General features: G+C 37.2%; 1 pseudogene; it reads left to right on the plus strand.

Moving 5' to 3' along the window:
• The first annotated feature begins 6,472 nt into the window (after positions 1-6,472).
• LOC124105668 (large ribosomal subunit protein eL39-like) lies at positions 6,473-6,625 on the plus strand (annotated as a pseudogene).
• The last annotated feature ends 16,764 nt before the right edge of the window (positions 6,626-23,389 follow it).

Here is a 23,389-nt window from a genome sequence, read left to right on the forward strand (position 1 = left end):
ATCCCCTGGGTTCATCCTCAGCATACACACAAGTGTACACACACACACACACACATATACACACGCACAACTGGCCAAATTCATGTGCAAATGTAAGCCAGCTTAACTGGAACAAGTTATAAGAAGACAGGAAAGGGAAAACAAAGCTTTGGGGCCAGAGTTTGAAGATAAATCTGACAAATAGTTTGGGGGAGGGAAGAGTCTAGAAGTGGGATGGGCTTTCAGTTAATCGTTCAGGCATGATAAAATGATAATATGAATTTAGAAATAGTGAGGATGGGAGATTGTAGAAAACATTCATGAAAGGTGTTTTTAATGAAAAAAAAAGTGGCAAAGACATAGTGATTTATTCGATCATGAGAAGGACAGAGGTAAATCAAAAGGTTGATTCAAGTCTAGGCAATAGAAGGAAGAATGGCTGCGGGACTGACATAATGAGTTGGGAGGGAAAACTGATGGAGCATATCACAGGAACCATTCAGAAAAGTTCAGAGCTTGAAAAAAAAAATGAGATTTCCAGTGTAGTTTCCTATGTATTAAGAGGGCCACAGGCCTGGAACTTGAAGGAGAAGCAGGGGCTTATGTTTCTGACTTTTTAGAACCATTTGCATAAAAACTTTTATGAAAACTGTAAGACTGTTTCCAGAGTTCACTAAGGTCATTCATGTTTAGAGAAACATCTCAAGTCAACAGCAGTGTCCACAGGTAAAATTGCCACACCTGGGAGATTTGTAAAGGAAGAGAAAACAAATTTGGGGGACTTATACTACCCAATTTCAAGGGGGAAAAAAGCTACAGTCAATATAGTGTGAAGGTGGTATATTAGTAGACAAATAAAATGGTGGAACCGATTGAGAGAAAAATAAACACATAGACAATGGATGTTTGAAATAATTACAAGGGCAATTCAATGGAGAAAAGATAAGACTTTTAAACAAATGATGCTAGAACAATTGGATAGCTATATCCCATTAAATGAATTGTGATTCACCACTCATTTAATACATAAAAATCAAACAAAAATGGATCACAGCCCTAAAACAAAAATATGGATGCATTTTAAAATCATGAGTTAGGTAAAGATTTCTTAGATTCAACACCAAAACCAAACCCATCAAAGAAAAAAATTATTAGATTTCATCAAAATTAAAAACTCCCTTTTCAAAGGTATTATTGAGAAGAAAGTAACAAACTTGGAGTAAATATTTTTAAAAATCATATTTTTGATAATGAATTTGTAGTCAGGGAAAAAAAGTTTCAAGTTCAACATAAGAAAGCAACTCAAATTTTAAAAAATAGCAAAATGTTTAAAGATACTTTACCAAAGAAGGTCAGAATGCCAATATCATTATCATTAGAGAAATGCAAAATAAAACCTCAGGTAAATACTACTACTTATCTTTTCAAGTGGCTAAAAATTACCATATTAATTGTATCCAGTGTTAGCAAGGCTTTGGAGAAAATGGAACTCTCATATATTTGCTGAAAGGAATGTAAAATATACACCACTTTGGAAATCAGTTTGTTAGTTTTTTAAAAGGCAAATATATCACCATATGTTAACTATACTTTATGCCCAACAGAAATGAAAGTATATCTTCATAGAAAAACTTGCATATGAATGAAACTTTATATGCAATAGCCAAAATGTTGAAATAACCCAAATGTCTGAAGAGTAGATAAAACTGAAAGCTTTGGCAAAGTGTACTATTTTTATACAAAGACTCATACTTTATAAAAGAATGAACAATTTACACATGAAACAGCATGATGATCTCAAAATCATATGCTGAGTTAAAAAAAAAAGTGAGTACCAAATCATTGCATTATAAAACTCTAGAAAATAACTAATCTATAGGAACAGAAACCAGATTAGTAATTGCTTAGGGATAAACACTGGGGGTTAGACAGAGGGAGGACACGGTAATTACAAAGGTTCATGAGGAAATATTTGAAGGCAATAAGTTCATGATTAGAGGGATGGATGTATAAATATATCAAAACCTTAAATTGTACATATTAAATATGTTCTGTTTATTGTACGTCAATAATATCTCAAGAAAGCTGTTAAAAAGGATAAATAAGCTAATCACTACCATCATAGAGGTTTGTTATGGTTTAGATATGAAGTATCCCTCAAAAGCTCATGTGAGGCAATGCAAGAATTTTCACTAGCAAAATGATTAGATTATGAGTATTAAAATGATTGATCACTGATATGAATTAACTAGGTGATAATTTTAGGCAGATAGGGTGTGGCTAGATGAAGTAGGTCACTGTCTTTGGGGTTTATGTTTTGTCTTTGGCAAGAAGAGATCTCTCTCTATGCTTCTTGGTTGCCATGTCCTCACCTGCTTTTCTCTGCCACGCCCTTCAGCCGTGATGTTCTCACTCACCTTGAGCCCAGAGTTATGCAGTCAACCAACCATGGATTCAACCTCTGAAACTGTGATCCAAAATAAAATTTCATCCTTTTAAATTGCTCATGAGGTTTTGGGGTCACAGCTGTGCAAACCTGACTAAAGCATAAATTGCTATTGAGATGTGGGCATTGTTTTGACTACCCTGACCACGTGGTTTAGAAGCCTTTGGAGCTGATTTGGGGCAGGGGGTGGGGGGATGGAATTTTGAAAAGTTTAGAGATACAAACTGGAAAAGATTTAAATGTTGTAAGCAGAGCTTAATGGGCAATTCTTGTGAGAGTTCCAAAGACTAGAATGCCAAAAGGACTATGGACAGTAAAGACTGGGCTTATAAATTTTCAGAGAAGAAGGACTTTATTGGAAACTGGAAGCCACTCATATTATGTTCTGGCAAAGAAGTTGCCTACATTTTACCCAAGTCCTGAAACTTTTTATGAGGCTGAATTTAAAGGTAATGTACTATTTAATCTGGTAGAAGAAATTTGAAGGCAGTACAGCATTCAGGGGGTGGCATGGATTTTGCTGGTGGCTTTTAGCCAAGTTTACTGTAATAATGAGGAGCAGAAATCAGAGCAGAAAAAACTGAAAAACTTGCAATATGGCCAGAAATGTATGAGTAAAACTGTGGCTAGGGAAGTTGTGATTGTTCAAGTTGTTAGAACCATTAAATAGATACTAAGTACTTTACCCAGAAACAAGAGGCAAGATGGTTTTAGGGCATCTCAGAAATGGCAAGACCTTACCCATCTCAGGCTCAAGGATGTAAACACAAAATTTGCTTTGAGAAGAGACCACTGGGGTGCCCACTTTGTACAGAACAGCTTAGAAAGTTGTTTTGCCAGGCTCAGAGGCTACCACAGCCATGGTCCCAGGTGGCTTGGCTCCTGGTTGAGATAGTGGTAGACCTTTGCATCAGCCATGTGGTGAAGATTCTGCAGGAACTTAGGATGCAGGAGTTAGGGGGTCATGCAGGCTTCCACCAGAGTTACAAAGGAAATCCTGGGAGGCCAGGCAACATGTAGCAGTACTGGAGTCCCAGGAGGCTGCCCTGAGAAGGTGATACATAAAGAAGTGAGAAGGAAGCTGAAGCTGCAGTAGAGAGCCCCAAGATCAAGAGATGCCAGCAACGTAGAATGTCTGCTGAAGAAAGCTAAAGGAATGAGTGGAAGAAAGCTAAGAGAGAGGCCATGTACATCCAGCCAGGCCATAATGGTGGAGCTACACAAGCCCTTTGGTGCTGGGAGCCATTAGCCAAGTAAGTATGACAATTTCCTTGCCAGCGTACCCCATGTTAATTGTGGTAGTGCTGACATATCTTTGCTGATGGTGTCACCAGTGATGCAATTTTTCCCAAGGAGCCGTCAATTGGCTTGGTGTCGTGGCATTTCTGTATCCTCCTCCCTTCTGCTAGTGATGGTCTAAAATTTGGGGGCCAATGGCTTATGCTGGACCGGTAGTCAGTGACGGGTATGATCCAATTGCAGTGGTATCAACCTAAGACAGGAGGCTGACGCCTAAAGGTCAGTTTTCCGATGACGGGTAAGAACCATATGTTGAATTGGACAACCTACCAGGCACGGTCCATAAGCCACATTAACCTCACTCCCCCACTGGCACCAAGGCCAAATTTGGGGGCCAACAGAGGTGAGGCAAAGAACCTCACCCCCCCACTGGTGCATAGACCTATCCACAAGTATGGCTGTATGCTGGACCGGTAGTCAGTGACGGGTATGATTCAATTGCAGTGGTATCAACCTAAGACAGGAGGCTGACGCCTAAAGGTCAGTTTTCCGATGACGGGTAAGAACCATATGTTGAATTGGACAACCTACCAGGCACGGTCCTTAAGCCACATTGCTTGTTGTTTAATTAATCAGAAGGGGGGAGATGCTGGGAGCCATTAGCCAAGTAAGTATGACAATTTCCTTGCCAGCGTACCCCATGTTGCAGTGACATTGAATGTACTTAACCTTGCTCAAGGACCAAGGCAGATTAGGGTGTTCCCGGTTTTAAGATAATCTTGTTTAGGGCGTTCCCAGTTTAGGTTCCAGGTTTAAGGTTTAAGATTATTCCTGCTGGGAATAGGGCGTATCCTGCTGCCTGAGTTCCCCTTGAGTTCTCACGGGATTCAGACAGTATATTTTGGGATAGAAGCCGAGTGGAGGTGAATTTGGGCAGAGAACGTGGATTTGGGAAGAGAACGTGGATTTGGGCAGAGAACGTGAATTTGGGAGAGAACGTGATTGTAGACGGCTGGTGTGAGTTCGGGAATAAAGAGTTGCTGTTTGAATCTACAAGCTGTGTGGTGGCTCGTGATTGTGTGCCCAGCCAGACTGCGGCATTTGTGCCCAGCCAGACTGCGGCACTTTGGAGAGAACACCAGTTTGCCACATGCTCCAGATATTGAATGTGGAGCTATAGGACTTGATTGCCCAGAAGAATTTCAGTCTTAAATTTTGTTCCATCTTTTGTGTGTGTGTGTGTAGGTGTGTGTGCCTCTCTTTCTTACTTTTTGGCATGGAAATGTTCACATTGTGCCTTTATATATTGGACATATGTAGCTTATTTTTGGTCTTTACTCTTATAACCAAGAGTTTGTCTTGAGTCTCAGATGAAATTTCAAACTTGGACTTTTGGGTAATGTTGGAACTCCTAACATTATGGGAACTCTTGAAAATGAACTAAATGTATTTTTCCTTGTGATATGGGCATGAGCTTTTGAGGGTCAGGGGTGAAATGTCATGGTTTGGATATGAGGTATTCCCTAAAAGCTTATGTGTGACAATGCAAGAATTCACAGAGGTGAAGTGATTGGGCTATGAGAGGTGTACCTAATTAGTGGACTAATTTACTAATATGGATTAACTGGGAGGTAACTTTAGGTAGGTGGGTTGTGGCTGGAGAAAGTAGGTCACTGGGGATGTGCTTTTGGGGTTTATATTTTATCTTTGATGAGTGGAGCTCTCTTTCACTGCTTCCTGATTGTAATGTCTTGAGCTACTTTTCTCTTCCACATTATTCCACCATTACATTCTTCCCAACTTTGGGCCCAGACCTATGAAGTCGGCCAACTATGAATTGAACCTCTGAAACTATGAGCCAAGATAACCTTCTCATCCTTTAAGTTCTTGTCAGGCCTTTGGGTCACAGAGGCAAAAAAAAGCTAACTAAATAAGGCCCTAAAATAAATGAAAATTTAAGAGGGGAAAAAAATGAAGATTGTCTCCCAAATGCTGTAAGAAAAGATAAAAGAAACCCAAAACAAAGCCAGTTGTTTCAAGGAGTGCACCATTAAAAAAACATGACATAAGTCAGGTGTAGCAGTGCTACACCTATAATCCCAGCCACTCAGGAACTTGAAGCAATAGGATCACAAGTTCAAAAGCAGCCTCAGCAACTTAATGAGACCCAGTCCCAAAATAAAAAATAAAATGGGCTGAAGGTGGTTCAATCCTTAGTACCAAAAACAAACAACAAAAACATGACAGACATATCATGAATGAGGACTGAGTCTCATGTACTTGGCAAAAAGAAAGCTACTAAACATCCCTTTAAGAGTAGTGAGGTGTGAGCCAGAATGTCAGAGGCTGAGGGAAGCTGGTTTTAAAAGCTGTGATATGAAAACAGGAGAAATGAGATGGTAGCTAGAGTGGGTAAAGGGAGAAGGTTTTTGGTGAAGTTTGGAAGTAGACAAAAATCAAAGAGGGGTGAAGAAGAAAATGAAGATTCTGGAGATGAAGATCAAAGGTGTGGGAACAAGATTGTTGAGAAATAGGGAAAGGGATGTGCTCTGAGGCACAGGTGCCAGTCTAAGCCCTGGAAAGGAGAAATCCTAATTGTTAACTCCTGACATCTCCATGAACAGGATGGTTACAAGGTGGATTAAACTCTCATAAAAACCAAACAAAATAAACAAACAGAAAAACTATAGTACTTTTGCCCACAGAATTCTGGGAAACCCTAGATAACCTGACATTCTGACATTTCTTAGCACTCACCTCTGTTTTCACTCTCTGACATCGATACACCCTGATTCCATTCTTCTCACCATGTCTTCTCATGAGAGTTTCAGGATCAAGTGATTCCTGTCCAAAAAACAAAAGCAAAATGTTCCAGTCCCAGTGGATTTAACAGAAACTGGCAACAAAAGCACGCATAAGTCAGAGAGGAGTCACTGGAGAAGAACTAAGGCGGGTCTATAGGAGTTGCAAGGAGATGGCCAATATATTGCTATATCAAGGTCACTGTCATGTTGCCTTATTAAGCTGAAAATGTCAGCACTATTAAACAGTTGGACATGTTCTCTTGGGAATCTGGTTTTTGTTTTTATGTTCTGTATAAGTACGTAGGTTCAGTAATTTTTAGCCCTTTGTGGGGAAGGGCGATCTCTGATCAACGAAGACATACTAATCATCATTTCTAGTCCCCTAATGTGACTCCTCTTGCTGTCATCTAATGTCCAAAGCCCTAATATACAGCAATATTTCTGTTTCCTTGCTCTTAGCTTCCTGCCGCTTCAGGAAGATTGCCCTGAATAAGAGGGCAAGAGGGCAGGAGAGGAATCAGGGATAAGCTGTGGGTTTATATGTACAAGGAATAGAAGAAATCTCCATGGGGGAGAGGAGGGGAGGCAAAAGTATAACTGAAGGGCAGAAGGTATTGCTAAGGCTCACAAAATACTGGAAAGGATATAAGCCCTAGAAATGGCTTGGTCTCAAATTCAGTCTCCTCTTCCTAGTTAAGCCAAGTTTCATTCATCTTGTTCTATCCATGTTGAGGGTATACTGTTTACCTCACCTGGCTATTCAAACAATCTAATAACCTGATGGATTTAAGTAAATAGAGCACTAGGGCAAGCAATGTAGGTAGTTATACTTATTATATTGATGTTGTACAGTAGATATTTTTAACTCATGAAAAAATATCCTCAATGTGTCTTGACTCTGTTATTTGTTTACCATAAATATTCAGTTAACACTGTTGACATTTCAGTGATTAATTAAGCAGTTCTCTGTGTAAAACAAAGGAAGGTTGACCAAAGGTTAGAGAACATATCTATCTGCAAGGATGAAATGAAAATGCAAACAACTGGCCTTTCTCCATGTTTGAATGTTCTTTTCTCTTTTGGTGCATACTGGGACTTACTCCATTCTCCCATCTTGTCACAGTAGAGGTCTGCAATGAAGAAACAGTAACTGAGAAGGTTTTGACCCTACAAGATGAATCCCCAGGGGGGAATTCTCAATGAAACCCCTGAATTGCTGGATGTTTTGTGAGCCATGTTCCAATGTATGCATAGACCTTTAAATTTCTTAGTGTAGATCCATACCCTAAACTGAGACAGATTGACTAAACTGTTTTTTAGGATCAAATGGAACATGCCTATAAAGTAAATTAATCTCTTAAATGCATACCACAGAGTACCCGTAACCTACTTTAATTCTAACATCAAGCCTGCTGTTGAATTATAGCCTTTTGATACAATTGAACTGTTTCGTTTTGTTTTTTTTTTTTTTTTCAGAAAAACTAGTTCAATATTTCAGGCATTTACTACCCAGAAATTTAAAGGTTCTAGAATTTGTAGATTACATCTTTTATCCATTTATCAAGGCAAAAGAAAGTTTTATGAGTCAGAATAAATGCATAAACTCAGTATTAAGATGTCTTTTATCATGAATGGGGATTCAAACATCAGTCTGAACACATTCTGATAATCATTGGTAATGTGATGGTGGATCAGCTTGCCTCAAGTTTCACACTACAATCAAGAATTCGTTCAAGTGCAAAATGGAATGCAGTCTTAGTGATCAGGATACATCTGCTAAAGATAGCACACTCCTTGCCCATCTGATCCTCCTGGTGGCAGTTCACTGCATACTGAGTCCTATGACTTCAGAGCTATAAAGGGTCTGGCAGGAGCTTTTCCCTGCTTTATATCATGGCTGGAATTAGTTGATAACCCAATCCAGGGCTTTGGGTTAGCTCCAAGCACTACTAAATTAAGTATTATTACTACTCCGGATGGTGGGGGAAAAAACTTTTTTCTTTTTTCATTTCTTGGATTTTGGGAGAGTATGGGATTAGGCAGAATATCATTGAAGCAAATATTTCCTTTGCTTTAAAAGAAGGAAGAGCATACTCCATGAGTCAAAACTTACAAAAACAGTTTAAAATATAACTAAGCTAATAATGTGAAGTTAACATGGCAAAGCTACTATTGTGAAGTTAATTTGGCACATGTTTAATGATACACATTATTATTGTGCTACACAGTAATTAGGCATAAATGGCAAGCAATTAATATATATGGCTGAAATTAGAAGTTTTACACAGCCAAACCAATTCAAATTGATCTTTTTCTACTCGCTTCATTAATTTTCCATTTTCTATAAACAGTATCAACATTGACAGCTTTCTGACACCTGGCCTTAAGAAACTCAGTAGAAAATTATTGTTCTGTTTTAAAAATGAACTTGACGTCTGAGGAAAGTGATAAGCTTACCCTGATTTGAATACTACGCAATGTCTAAGCATGTATCAAAATATCATGTGGTGCTCCATAAGCAGGTATAATTTTTATGTGTCAATTAAAAAGTAAATTAGAAATGTATTTGAAATCCCTCCCTCATTATGGGTGTGTGTGTGGCTTAACTAAACCATGCAGACACCAATACCAAGTTTTAAAGGGGTACTAAATAAATTCACTAAGGAATCTGAGTTTCTGCTCCACTCTTCCACATGGCCCTGTAGCATGGGTGGTTGAAGTTTCTATGGCTGAGTTTTCTAATTCTCTGACTTACAGGAAAAGAAGAGATGCAGAAAATGTGGCAGATATGCATGCCTCAAGCTGTATCCTCTGGGATTCCAAAGGTTTCAGCTCTGTCCTGCTATCATTTCTGGTAACATTTCCTGTCTCCAGGTTCTAGGGACCACCCCTCCCTATTACTCCTTCAGACCTAAGGCTTGTGCCAGACTCTGCTCTCACACTGGGTGCATTGCAGGGGCCTGAAGTCTCTTTCTATCTACTTCCTAAAAGTGACATTAAATTCTTCACATATTTTCCAAATTTGAATATGCTACCTGTTTCCTGCTTGGACCCCGGCTAATTCAAAAGTTATGATTTCACCTATAAGCATGTATTTTGTCAGGATAAACAAAAAGCAAGGTTATCATAACATCCCAGTATTTCTTGTTTTACTTGTACTGTGTGTGTTTTTTTTTTTTTTTCATTCTCTCAATCTTGGTTTGTGGAATGTAGTAGAAACTAAATATCAGCTTGAGTTAACAAATGAAATCTATGTAATGTCTAACATTTTTGAGTTACAGTTTATAACATCAGTATATTCCAGTGAGACACTCAATGATTAAATCATAAATTGTATATAAAGAATTATGACTCCATGGTGTGAGAAAGCAAAGAATAGAGGACACGCTCTAATATACAAGCTACCCTATGAATTTAGAAACTGCCCATCTACCTTGGACCAAAACTTTATTTTTAGAGTTTCTTACTCTTTACATTGCCATCATTTTGCATTTTCATTCACATCATAGTCTGATATAATTATTTGAATCACCATGGTAACTGTATTTTCTTGCACAGAATATATGTTTAATAAATTCAGTTGAACAACTGATTACTGAGTAATCAAAAAGATCATTTGATGGGTTGTATAGATAATGGGTTGGACAGGAGTGATTGGAGGCAGAGATTAGTTAGGAATCTATTGCAGTACTTCAGACAAACTAAATATTTACTGAACTTTGTTATAGCTTTGCTTTGACTATTGAAGTCCTGCTAAATATGGGATTGGGACTTTGGAGTAAAACTAGTTTTGGAGTTTTTCTGGCAAATTCTTCTGAGTTTATTTTCTTTTTCTACATTACCTTTTCTGAGGCAAACGATTAATTACCAGATAATAATAACAATAGAACTGGGGCTGTATCTCAGTGGTAGAGTGCTTGCCTAGCATGTGTGAGGCACTGGTTTGTTCCTCAGCACCACATAAAAGATAAATAAATAAAGGTATTGTGTCTATCTACTACTAAAAAATATTTTAAAAAATAATATAATAACAGTCACAACAACAGCAGCAGCAACTTATAGGAATATCCATTTAGTTACCATATAATTGGGAAACACAGAAAAAGTAATAGCAAAATAGTAAAGCAGTTGAGGAGTCATAACGTGTCCTGGAATTAATACCCAAGTGAACGGTAGAGACGACAGATGCCAAAATTATATGAAACTATAAGGTGGCTGTGGGCTGCTAACCTTGGGAAGCTTTCATGACGAGCATGATCTTAATAGCTAGGCAGCCATCTAGAAAGAGAAGAAAACTTCATGGTAAGAGAAATTCTAAGAAAGCAGAGTTGCAGGAAAGTCTTTTTTTTTGGGGGGGGGGGTCCTTTTCTCATAAGCTCCTCTCCAAGGTGCAAAGCCATCTGAGTCAAGAGCAGGGTGGAGAGATGCTATCTCAACTAGGGGGAGGCCATTCCACTTCCTTTTTTCCCATTCCTCAAGGCTTAGTGAGACCTGAAATGCTTGTCCAACATGTTGAGGTACTGCATGTTTTTAAGTCTGGCCTAAGTTCACACTAAAGACCCACTTAAATATCACACAAGAACTAAACTTTAATGTATTTTAATTCTAAAATTTGTGGGGATGCTATTTCTTCCAGGAATGGTGTATAAATGAAAGATACATACTATTTAAATTATCCTAAAAATTATAAGGAAAAATTTAAATGCCCCCAAGTAGAGAATTCTGAAAGAAGTTTATTTTTGTAGTGCATGTTTTGCAAATACTGATTTGAGTCATTTACATGTATGAATAGATCATTTATTTCCTCAATGACCATATGAGGTAATAATTCAAAATTATTCTAACTTCATAGATGAGGAAACTGGCAAAGAGAGGCAAAGCAACTTATTTAATGCCCCATAGCTGGTAAATGCTGGACCAGTGGTCAAATCGAAGTAGTCTGACTCCCAAGATTTTGCTACTACTTGCCTTGAAAATCTAGATGACTTTTCTATATAGATCTGCCTGTAAAATCTGTTTAATTAATTACTAAGGATTCCATCCCATCCCTCACATCCCCTCTTCTGTGATGTGCTTCTTTCTCTATATGCACCTTGACATTTACCCTCGTGTTAAAAGTTAAGCACTGGATTCACAACCTCAGTTTCTGCTCTACTCACATGGCTCCTGTTTAGATCTCTCTGTTCCCCCAAGGGAATATTCTCTTCACAGAAACTGACACCAACTGTCCTGGGTTATGAATAACTTAAAGCGCATAGGATTCCAGGTCAGTGATGAGTAACTCCTCCCTCAGATTTGCAATTTTCCCAAATGTTCCATGTGATAGAGAACCTATTTTCGTGGTGCAATCACAAAATTCTCTTGTACATGCAAACATGTCAGTGACTAAAAAGTGCCTCCAAGTTTTTCACTGAAATTAAATGGATAATCTAGTTTGAATTTTTTTTTAACCTGTAAACTTTTTATCCCAAGCTGATCAAAATGAAAACAAACAAAAAACCCCAAAAAACCGCTGTCCCTTGCACTAGCTCATGACCAGCTTTGTAGAACACATGAATATTCCAGATCCCCCCTGCTGCTTCAAGATCTGAGGGAAGAAAGGCACCATGACAAGGAAAGGAGAGAGGTGAGACCTGATTTAGAGACAGAAGAAACCCCACTTGTTCATCATGAGTTCTGTGTCTCTGAATTTTGACTCGTAGAATTTTAAACAAGCTCCGAATGCTGTTATTATCTTTACCCTCTGGACACAAGTGTGCATCAGCTGCCATTAGTGAAGTCCCTTGCCCTGCTGCACAGAAGAGAGTATGGGAAATGGGGTGGAGGCCAGTGTCACCCACCACCACCACTTCCTCCATCTGAAGGAAGGATGCTTCCTTTTAGAAACTGTCTCATGAGTAAACATGGTGTAACCACTGATCTGTCTTAGGGACAAAGCATTAGTGCCAGAACTGGATGCAAGGGTGAAGTGAAAATCCCAGCAAAGAAGGCAGCATACTGATTGGACATTCAGAGGAAAGTGTGCCTGAGAGGATGGCAGAGTGAGTTTTCTAGTTAAAATCCCAAAGGAATGACAGAGGACAGAATTGAGGTTGAGGTCTAAATACAAACTTTGTATGCTTAATTATTTTTCTTTACTAAACCAAAAAGAGTCCATGCATTAAGTATGTTCTGTCATAAACAGCAATGGAGAAGCAGCCAAAAGAACCCTGGATTGAATCTGTGGGAAGCCTATAGATTATTCTTCTGTCATTGTCCAGGTTTCCTTCAATAAATATAAATGGGTGATAAAGCCCTCAGGTTAGAAGCTTGCGAATATCTTGAGATTTTCTGTGTTTACCTTTTCTTCCTATTTTAATTCCTTTTCAGCTAGTAAGCTATAAAAAATTCTCAACCATTTCTATCACCTTTATACTTTGATTTCTCTTATGTGTTATGGGGTAGCCTTCCGTTTTTCAACCCATGTAAAGGCAGTTTCTGTCTTAGGTTGTATTAGCTCTAGAAAAACATGTTGGTTATCACCTTTTGCCCTCTACTCCAGTTCAGTGAAATGTCAAAGCAGGACTTGAGTCCTCTGTCACTGAATGGTGCCTATAACAGAAAGGGTTTTTTGTTTGTTTGTTTGTTTGTTTGTTTGTTTTTGGAAAATGGCATGGTACATCAGCCACAGTTTGAAAAACTTATGGTTATTAATTTAGGATGTTTGTTTGGGAGACTTCTAGGTTGTGGAGGAACATAATTATTACATTTTATAGGATTTTTGCCTTCAGTGAAAGGCCAGGAAACAAAGTACAAATATGTTGATAAAATGTAAACTAGTACTGGGTACTCTACAAGGGAATGAATAGGTAGGTAGCTGTTACTTATTTATTTAGTAAATTAAAGAAAGGGGAAAGAAGAAAAGAACTATTTAAATTGATTTTTTAAAGATAATATCTGGAGAAAGATTCAAGTTCCCATGTGAGTCATTAACAATTACTGGATTGTTTGATGTATACATATACAAATTCTAAGTAGTTTGGACTTCAACTGATTACTGAAGATGTTCATACACTAAGATCACAACGTGGTCTCTTTTCTAGAAGCTTACCTTCTGTGGGTTAAATGTGGATGAATGAATGTCATGTTTGATTTGTTTATGCTTCTTTTTTTATTTTTTAAAATTTATTTTTGCATTACAATTCTTAATGCACCATTATACCATAATTTATCATATCTCTGATTATATATAAAGTATGTTGACACCAAATTCACTTCTATATGTTTGATTTTTATTAACCTTTATTGTCTTTGCTTTTCACCTAAAGGACACTTCTAGTTATAATTTTCTGAATTTCTAAGAGTTCTACCTTAGCTAATCTTCATTTTGAGATGTAAATGAACCCCCAACTGATAATCGAAGAAAAACTTGTACTTAATGGTAACAAGATTGGCATAAATAGGCTCACTGGAGAGCCCACTGTCTCCTCTGCTGAGACTATAAAGATTTAGGATCTCAACCTATCAATGTTTGGACAAGAAAAAACATTCCCACTAGTGATATAAACTACAAATAAATCCAGGTCTGTGGGCTTCGGCATTGTAAGCACAGATAACCTAGAAGGGACCTCAAATGGATCAGCAACCTGCCTTTATTAAGCATGGGCAGAGTGGCACAGGGCACATTTTCAGGGGAGAAAATGGCCCCTGGTTACAAGAAGGGTCTGCTTTTTATAGGTCTTAATGAGAGTTAATCATAGAAGAATGTTTAGTGTGACTTAATCATTAGAGACTTGGGACGTGCTGGCTGGGCAGTCAGGAAACTAGTTATGCAGGTTAAAAATCTAACTCAGGAAAACAGCTGTTCAAACTTGAAACTCTTTGTTACTGGGATAAAAATCTAGAGCCGATGTGTTCGCCTTCTTCTCCAGGACTCAGTGTTACTGGGGAAGGATGAATGCCTAGAGCCCAGGGCTCATTACTTGTCTTCTTCCTCCTGGATCCATTGTTACCCAGAGCTTCACTATTGGCTTTTCTCCTTCCAGGACTCATTGGCAATGGGGAAGGGTGACAGTCCAGGGCCCAGCGCTCAGTATCCATATCTGCCTCCTCCCCTCAGGACCCACTGTCACTGGGAAAGGATGACTGTTTGCCTTCTTCCCTGCTCCCTCCTTTTGGGCTGCACAGTCCTCCTTTCTTCCTGGGGTCTGTCTTGGGGGATGCTATTTTCCATATTCTTTGGGGATCATATGTATTAGGATGAACACCTGGAATCTAAGAGCAACTCCAGGCTCTTCTATAGTGAGGACATGTCTGCCCTACTCTTGAAGTTAGTGGTAGTCAAGGTGCCTAGGGTGGTGCTGATGTGAATCAATCTTTTCTGCATCTGGAATGGTGAGGGAAAATGTTGGGTGGAGCTCAGAAAGGAATAGAAAACACAGGGCATGTCTGGGCATGGCTTAGACTGCTATCAGTTAATGTAAATTTTAACGGAGGAATGGGCATATTTGTAAATTATTTGCAAGCAAAATGAAAGATGTAAAGGATACAAGTAAACTGAATATAATTAATATTTTTGTGTTAATAGTAGGAGAAAAAGAATTGTTTGATTCCTCACAAGACTGAAGGTTTCCCTAAGTCTGCAGCGTAGTTCAAGGTATCTGACCACACCAGAGTTCTGTACACTGAGGGAGGAGGGCAGGCTTTGTACTTCATGAAGCCCTCTTCTGGGTTTTCTTCTTGACATGGTTTTTTGACTCACTTTGTCAATTCTAACTAATTGCTCAATACACTTACGGCGCACCCCCACTCCATTTCCCTCAGTAGCATAGGAAATGCCTACTTGCAAAAATGTTCATGCATGAAAATTAGTATTGAAAGAGCCAAAGTACATTCATAAACATAATGTATTTTCAATTAGAAATATTCTCCATATTAAGAAAAACCTTCAAAAATGTCTGCTTGCAGTGTTCGCCTACACTGTTGAAAGTATCTTCATGCCCCTCAGCCTTTCTTTTCTCTTTTCCCTACATGTTAAATTTATAATAATTCCATGTAGAATTGCATTCAGAATTTGGACAGATTGCTGCAAAGTCTACTGGTTCCTACAGGATAAGATCACCTCACTCCCACATTTACAGTACTATGATGTTTTCATAGATTTATTGCCCTAATTATGAGCTAATGAGCACAGAGTTTTACAAGGAAATTTGCATTACTTAAGTAGGACAAATTATCAACTTAACCAAGATAAAACATCTCTTATTCTTTTCGACCCTTCATCTCCCCAACAGAGATAGCTATCATCTACCCAAGTTAAACTGGCTTTCAGAGAAGACGCCAAAAGCTACCTTATAAATAAAACACCACTGCAACTTTAAGGAGTTTGCTTGGCAAAGTCCTCACATTTTTGGAAGCCCTTTCATTAGTGTTCTCATTTAGCTACTTATACACCCATCTCCTACTATTTTTAAGTCAGAAGAATGTGAAGGAAACCATTGACAAGACTCTTTACAACCCAAAGGAGAGTTCAGGAATAGTTTAACATAACAAAAAATATAGCATGAGTACACACTGTTTTCAATCTCAAGTATTAAGCTTTCTTGCCTTAACAAAATATAAATTATGTTAATTTTTTTTATTGCAGCCAGGAAAAAAAAATACTGACACACATTTTACTTCTCTTTTTCTTTCCTTCATGTTTTCTCATTGAGAGAAATAAGCTTGGGGTTTGTTTTAGAGTTGGAAGATCATCCTTTTATGAGATGAGTTAAGAAATAAGTTTGTAACCACTGACTTTCTCAAAGTATGCCTTTTTTCCTTTAGGTATTAGTTTGAAGATTCTGAGAAATGCCATAAAGTGTACTACAAGGGGACCACCAGGGGTTCCCTAGGAGATTAAGAAGAAAAGGTGAGTAAGCAAATTAGTCAGCTAAATTAACTAGGGGTTTTAGAAGACATGAGGTTCCTAGTGCCAGTGCATTCTGCCTCATTAGCTCCATTAGTTGCTTGACATTGTCATTATTCTGCCCACTTTTCTCGATGCAGTTTCACTGTGTCAGCTTTGATTTCCCCCCTGTACTTATGTTTTTTCCAGCATAGAGCTATTATATCACCTTCCAGGAGCATTGATTTTAAGTCAGGTGTCACAAATTTCCCACTCATCATTTCCTTGCAGGCGTGAACTGTCTGTTGCTGCTGCCGTGGCTCCTTTCATTATTTCAGAATTAATCACTCCCTCCCATTGGCCAGGTCTCGCTGCCTCCTTCCCTGTTGAACTCAACCTTTAATCATTAAGTGTTCTAATTGACAAACATTGAAATAACTTCCCATCAATGTTTCTTGGCAAAATTAAATCATTAAGAAGGCAAGGGAGAGGTTGATGATAGGAGTTGTTTTTGTTAAGATTATCAGACCTCATCTCTTATTTGTCCAGAATTGTAATAGAAAATGTTGGAGGGGTGACAGAAATAAAAGCAATCATCACCCCTGACCCATGAAGTACTTATAATCCTGCAAGGCAAAACACTTTTGAAAGGAATGAACTATCGATTGGTTCACTTTTGGTTTAGGTTAGTTTTAACAAAGCATAACTTTAAAACTCGGGTTAAATTCAGCAAGTCAGTAACGGATGATAGAAGTTTTTTTCAGTGATGAAAGTAGCAATAATTGCTAGAACTTCAAACATTAAATTGAAGTTTTTGAAACAGGTGTTGCCAATTGAAATTTTATTCTACCTCTCACTAGAGGAACTTATGTACCTGTACCGAAAAAATATAACAAATCTCTTAAAAATGACTGATATACTACTGTCTCATCATCTATAATGTTCAGGCCATTCTTTTTCCTCTAGAGAAACAAAATTGTAAGACCTTTAGCAAAATTCCTACAAGTACTTAACTATGTAGTATCTGTTTTTACTAGCATAAAGAACATCGATTTTTTTAATTGGTCCATTATAATTATACATAGTAGTGAATTCATTGTGCCTTATTTGTACATGCACATAACACAAGTGGATCAATCAGATTCCCCAGGGCCTTTTCTTTCCCTTCCCAATCTGCTTGGTCTAATTTACTGATCTCTTTTATTATTATTAATATTGGTACATTATATTATATATAACAGTAGGATTTGTTGTGGTATAATTGTATATGAACATAGCAAAACATCATCAATTTTTAAGAAAGGATAGTACAAATTTCATTGCAAAGCCACATGGGAATTATATCATCTCTGGACAGTATTTCTAATATGGACTTAGAACATGTTGCAAAAATAGTCAAATGTTTCATTTGTCAAATGTTGTGTACCTCCAGCTTGGAAGTGATTTAAAGGTGGAATTTGCATCCTGATCATGGCAGTTTAGATATTTTTATATTTTCAGATATATAACAGAATACTTTTGAAAGCCGAAATAGGTGTAAAAATAATGTAAGAGAAAATGTTATTTCTCCAAAGCATAAGACTTAAAGTTAGAAATGTTGACAAACTCACTGATGTGTCATCTTCATCTGCCAAGTCACTCGTCCCTTCCTCCAGCTCTGGTCTCCCTGTTCCTCTTTCCCTGTCTTTCTTTCTTTTTTTTAAAATTTTTTTTCAGGGTTATTTTTCAACTTGTTATCGAAGTCTGTCCTGCTGCTTCTGAAAAGCAACAAAACTTTCTTGGAAAGAATAGCGTGGTGATAGAGTTCTAACCTGAATGCAAATTCCATATCTGCTTTCCTTGGGCAGGTAATAAGCTCATTTCCTTATGTGAATGATTCTAAAGGCCTAATTTACCTACATTTAGGAACTGAACAAAAACAAGAGGGCAAGCATTTCAAAGGACACTGAGGTAAAACATTTCATCCAAATGCCAAGTAAATATTTTGTCCATAATATATTTAGAATTCCGGTCAAGCACTGCTTGTCCACATTTTCCCAAGTCATGAATTAAATTCTTGCACATTAGGCATGTAAGCTCTGTGAAACTTGAATGAATTAAAATATCATTGAAAATATAATGGGATTCATTTAAAAAAAACTACCAAGTATTTACAGTGCTAGATCAAATTTTTCAGGAAAAGTTTTCTTCAGTTACTCCTATTAAAGATGTCATGTGCAGTTTTGAGCATCCTGAGCTGAGGTTTTATTTTTGACTGAATTATATTGGTTATAAATGTGCCCTATAATCCTCAACATATCATTTGATTTTACAACAGGAAATAACTACAAAATTTCCTTGTATTTTGGTTCCATTAATTTCAGTACACAATGTAGAATACTTTGGTAAATACCTATCCCTTAAAGGAAATTAAGGGATAAAGGAAAGCTACGGAAATAGCTTCCCTTAAAGGAATTTCCTAAACACTAAGTACCATGTTATTTATTCTGCTATGTAAAATGTGCAAAATACACAACTGGGTCTATAAATGGCAATACTGAAATATCATTTAAATTTGATTTTTTAAATAATTATACTTATCAATTTTAGAATTCCAATCAATTTATCTTATTACTTAAGGCACACTAAGTTACAATATGGGGCAGACATTGAAATATTTTGTACTTTGTTCAGCTATAATACCCGTCAGTGCTTGGCAATTATGCTTCCATTATTTAATTTGAAAGACAAGAAACATTGCTTACTTACTTAACCTGACTTGAAATTACTGTCTTATCGGATCCTACATAGAGACACTCTACAAAAAGGGATATCATGCACAGAGTAATTAATACATTGGTCCATCTTTTCTAGAACACTGATCTTCAAACTTAATGTGAAGCATTAAGGAAATGCATTTTCAGGGCTTTCAATTTTTCTGCTCCTTTGGGAATGTACGCAGTGACCTACACACTGTAAATACTCTATAAGTATTTGTAGACTCAAAATGAAATTTCATTTATAACTAATGAATCTTCCAAACAAGCTATCTTGAGATAAAGGCCTCGCTTTGCCAGTGATGTTCAGAAATATGAGTGTTGCCTAAGATTCTCTTGCATCTCTGCTAGTATTGCTCAAGATTCCTAATCTTTCACAAAATTTGTTCTTCACCCCCATGAAAACAGGAATAGATTAAAGTCATTGCAATGCCTTACAACTTCAGCAAATGGCTCAAGATATTATCTTTTCTCTCCTCATATTCTCCAGAAATCCAGCCATGTATATCTACATAACTTTCTAGTTTTAACAATATGAGGCTTCCTTTGCTGAATCTTTTTTCTTTTAAATAAAGTCAGTATCTAGTTTTCTACCCACATATTTTAATATTAAGTGTGTCAAAACCCCCATAAATAAATTTTTCTTAACACTCCCATACTTTTGTGACTGACATTCACACTGACTCTTATCCTAAATTGTTCCTTCCTTTACACAATTAGGTTGATGAAAAATATTATATGTAATATGCAGTAAATTTTGTTATATAAAGTGAAAGATTAACTGGAATATCTATATAGAATGGTAATAATTTAATATATAAGAAAAACAAAGTAAAATTTTTAGTGTAATATCCAATAGGGAAGATGCCTAATAATTGTTAAGTATCATTCCTCTATACTTTCCTCACTCATCTCTGTGGACATATATAATAATTAAGGAAGAAATATAGATTTATTTTTATTCAGAAGAAATATAGGATTGTGTTAATTAAAATCACTAAAAAGTCCATTTGCAGGAGTATATGGGAAGAAAAGTCAAAGAAGGGAAGAACATATCATTCAGTTCACTATAGACCAGAGCCAGCCTAATTTTTACTTGCAGCAGTCTTTCCTGTTGTGAGAAAATGTAATATAGTCAGGCTGCAGCAAACTCTACTCCTCAGTAATGCCAGAGTTTATTAGAAGTATGTTTTGTGTCCCCATATTGTTTAGTTACATTCCTCCTCTGGGTTCTGATTATCTTTGGTCTTAGCTACCTACTGTTTCTTGATTCACCATTCCTATTCAAGACCCTGTTCTCTGCAAGTAAGGTCACCTAAGTACCAACTAGTTGCTATTTCTAAGATGGCATAATTCTTTTCTGAAAGTCCCTCAAGTACCTGAATTGGGTTCCAAATCATCAATCAATATTCCTGTTGTTGAATCTACCTCTGCCTCTAATTCTTCTGGTCTTTCCTTGAACAGGTTATACGACATGCTCTGAGTCAACATGAATTTCTAAATTTTCTTCAGCTTAGATTCCATATTCAATAAAGCCTGTCCCATCTTGGTAAAAAGCAAATGAAACCCTTGGGCCATTTTCAGAGGTCTCATTGCTTGCTTGGTTCTAACTTGACCAAGGTACCCTTTTCCCTACCAAAAATGGGTTTAGATGTTATATGAGTATGATCACATATATTTAGTTTGGCTTTTGCTTTATCAGATTACTACAGATACTGTTCCACACTGCACGTTTCTAAATTTCTACCTGTAGCTCAAATACATGCACTAGCAACATATACCCACTTAAATATCTTTTAGCTAAATCTCAGTAAAACACATGTTGATCTATGACTAGGTACTTAGATATGTAGCCAAGATGGCAAATATTAACCTTCACCTATTTCCATGGCTCTCTAATCATTACAAAGAATCAAAAAAATTCTGTTCTTTCTAAAGGACTTGTGAGGATTACCACATGTGTAGGAATCAAATACATTCACAAATGAGGCAGTAAAAATAATATTTGGAAAAACACCTTTTAATGTCCATTGGGTATTATTTGTATATTAGATGGTGGTGTTACTGTGTGCAGGATTTGGTTTACTTTTTCCATAGTCCTTCTAATCTTTGGTAACAAAGTCACATCTCCTTGATCACCAGTTTATTAGTTTAGCCAAAGGTATTTTGGCACCAGAGACCAGCTTGGAATAAAACCACAAGTCTTATTAGAAGATATTACTTGGTTCATGGAGAAGCATACTAGTCACAAGCTACTAATAGGGATGACAACATTGTTGTTACCAGTTTGTCTTTACACGCAATAAAGTCTCTGTATCCTCTGCAGACCACACGATGATTGCCTTGCATCTCTATTTTATGTTTTGAGGTGAGAAATAATTTCAAATAAAGTGAACTCAGGTGGTCAAATGAATAAACAACTAAAATGACTATGGAATTGGGAAACAAGATGCCAGAATGGAATAATTTAAAATGGCATGAAGTCTCTGGATAAGATCAAAGAAAGTTCCCTTTTCAGTTTGCACCACTTCAAGGGTGGGAAAGGGCCCTTTACTGTGGTCAGTATTTATTGTCTGCATAAGCCTGAGACATTTCTTATCTGTGGTGCCACAGTGTGAAAACCTTTGAAACAGACTTGTGTTACCCAAGAGAGTGCTGGAGCCGTGTAGATAGCAGAGGGCAATGGCGGCTGTGCCAGTTGGGAGGTCTGGGTGGGGTATTGCAGTGTTATGTACTGATGTATTAGAGTAGGAACGTCAGTTCTGCCTCTTCAGCCTTATGTTTCTGAATTGGAAAATAATTTCCAAATTTCTATGTCCTGTGGCTTATTTCTTTAAAAACTGGAATCTGGCAGCTTAGAAGTTAAAGTCTCCTCACTGAATATCATTCAAAAAAGAGCTTTGTGTGTGCAAACTTTTGATTCTCTCATTTAGTCAGATGCAGTTCTTAAAATATATATTTCCCTTCCTTGGAGTTTACACATGCAGCATTCTAGGGAGAATACCCTTTCTCCTGGTCTCTACTCAAGGACCATTAATGCTTTAAAACTTTTACATATAAGTCATTCCATTCCATAACTCAATAGCTTACTTTCCTATTCCAATAATTTTATTCCTTAAAAGTAGACAGTAAGCAATCATTGAGAAAGGAAAGTTCCTCTTAATTGTAAAAAGTAAAACCTATAGACAAGAAATAGGAGACATACAGCTTCATTCTCCACAGAGACAGAGCATGCCCTCCTAAAAGAGACATTTCAGCATCTCATTCATCAAAAATCCACAGAACAACTTCTACAGCAAATATGGGTAGTATTTGTGTCATAGGTTTAGATTTCATAAAAACCCAGTATCTCATATTTCAGAGCTGGAAGTTCCTTCAATGTCAAGTAGATGAATCTCTCCATTTTAAAAATGAAAAAAATTTAGCATCAGAGATGCCAAAGGATCCTCTCTGGTCATGCAGCCAGTGAGATCTGCAACCCTGTCCGTCCTCATTTTAGTTCCCTTTCTAATCTACCATCACATCTCCCCTAGAACAATCAAAGAATGAAAGGAATCAGTTGTACTACAAAGGTATATACACATACAAGCAAGTCATTTGGGAATGAAAACAAAGGCTAAAAATAGTAAAAAAAAAAAAAAGATGGAGATTTATTAATAATCAGACCTATTCTAGTTATCCCAATCATATTTAAAAAACAGTATTATGGGATGTATTGAAATAAGTAAAACAGAGTCATTCTGATTCACCACAATTATATACAGTTAAAACCTCTAAAAGACTTTACAGATGAGAAATGACTAAGCCAGTTTTCGAGAGTATTCTTTTTCTTATGTAGATTGTCTCCAAATGAGTATTTTTTAGTCTTATAACCTGCTTTAGTTTTAGAGCATTTGAAATGTAGGGCTTACTTCCTCTTTTTTGAAAAGATAATTCCAGTGTAATCTGTTTTGGGAATCAAGATGGGACGCTTGGGAAACTGACATGCCCCACTGAAGACATTTTGCATGGCATCTGATAAGGAGAGCACCCGTTGCAGTCTCAAGATGTGAAATCACCTAGGAATCTCCTAAGATCACTTAATGAGTGACAAATAACCAGGGCAAGGAACACTGGTGCATCCTTCATTATCCAATCACACAGGGATATATCTGGAGGAACAGATATCCAAGATGCCTAAAACATAAAGTATGCTCAGGCTTGCTTGCCTGGACAAATCCCCAGAAAAAAAAATGTATAGTGCAGTTACTTGGATGCCATGTGAGGAGTTATTAGCCAGCTGGGCTGAGTGAGTGACATT

Source organism: Marmota monax, unplaced genomic scaffold, assembly GCF_021218885.2.
Source record: "Marmota monax isolate L192 unplaced genomic scaffold, Marmota_monax_Labrador192_F-V1.1 WCK01_AAM20220418_F8-fsc00136, whole genome shotgun sequence".
Taxonomy (NCBI): domain Eukaryota; kingdom Metazoa; phylum Chordata; class Mammalia; order Rodentia; family Sciuridae; genus Marmota; species Marmota monax.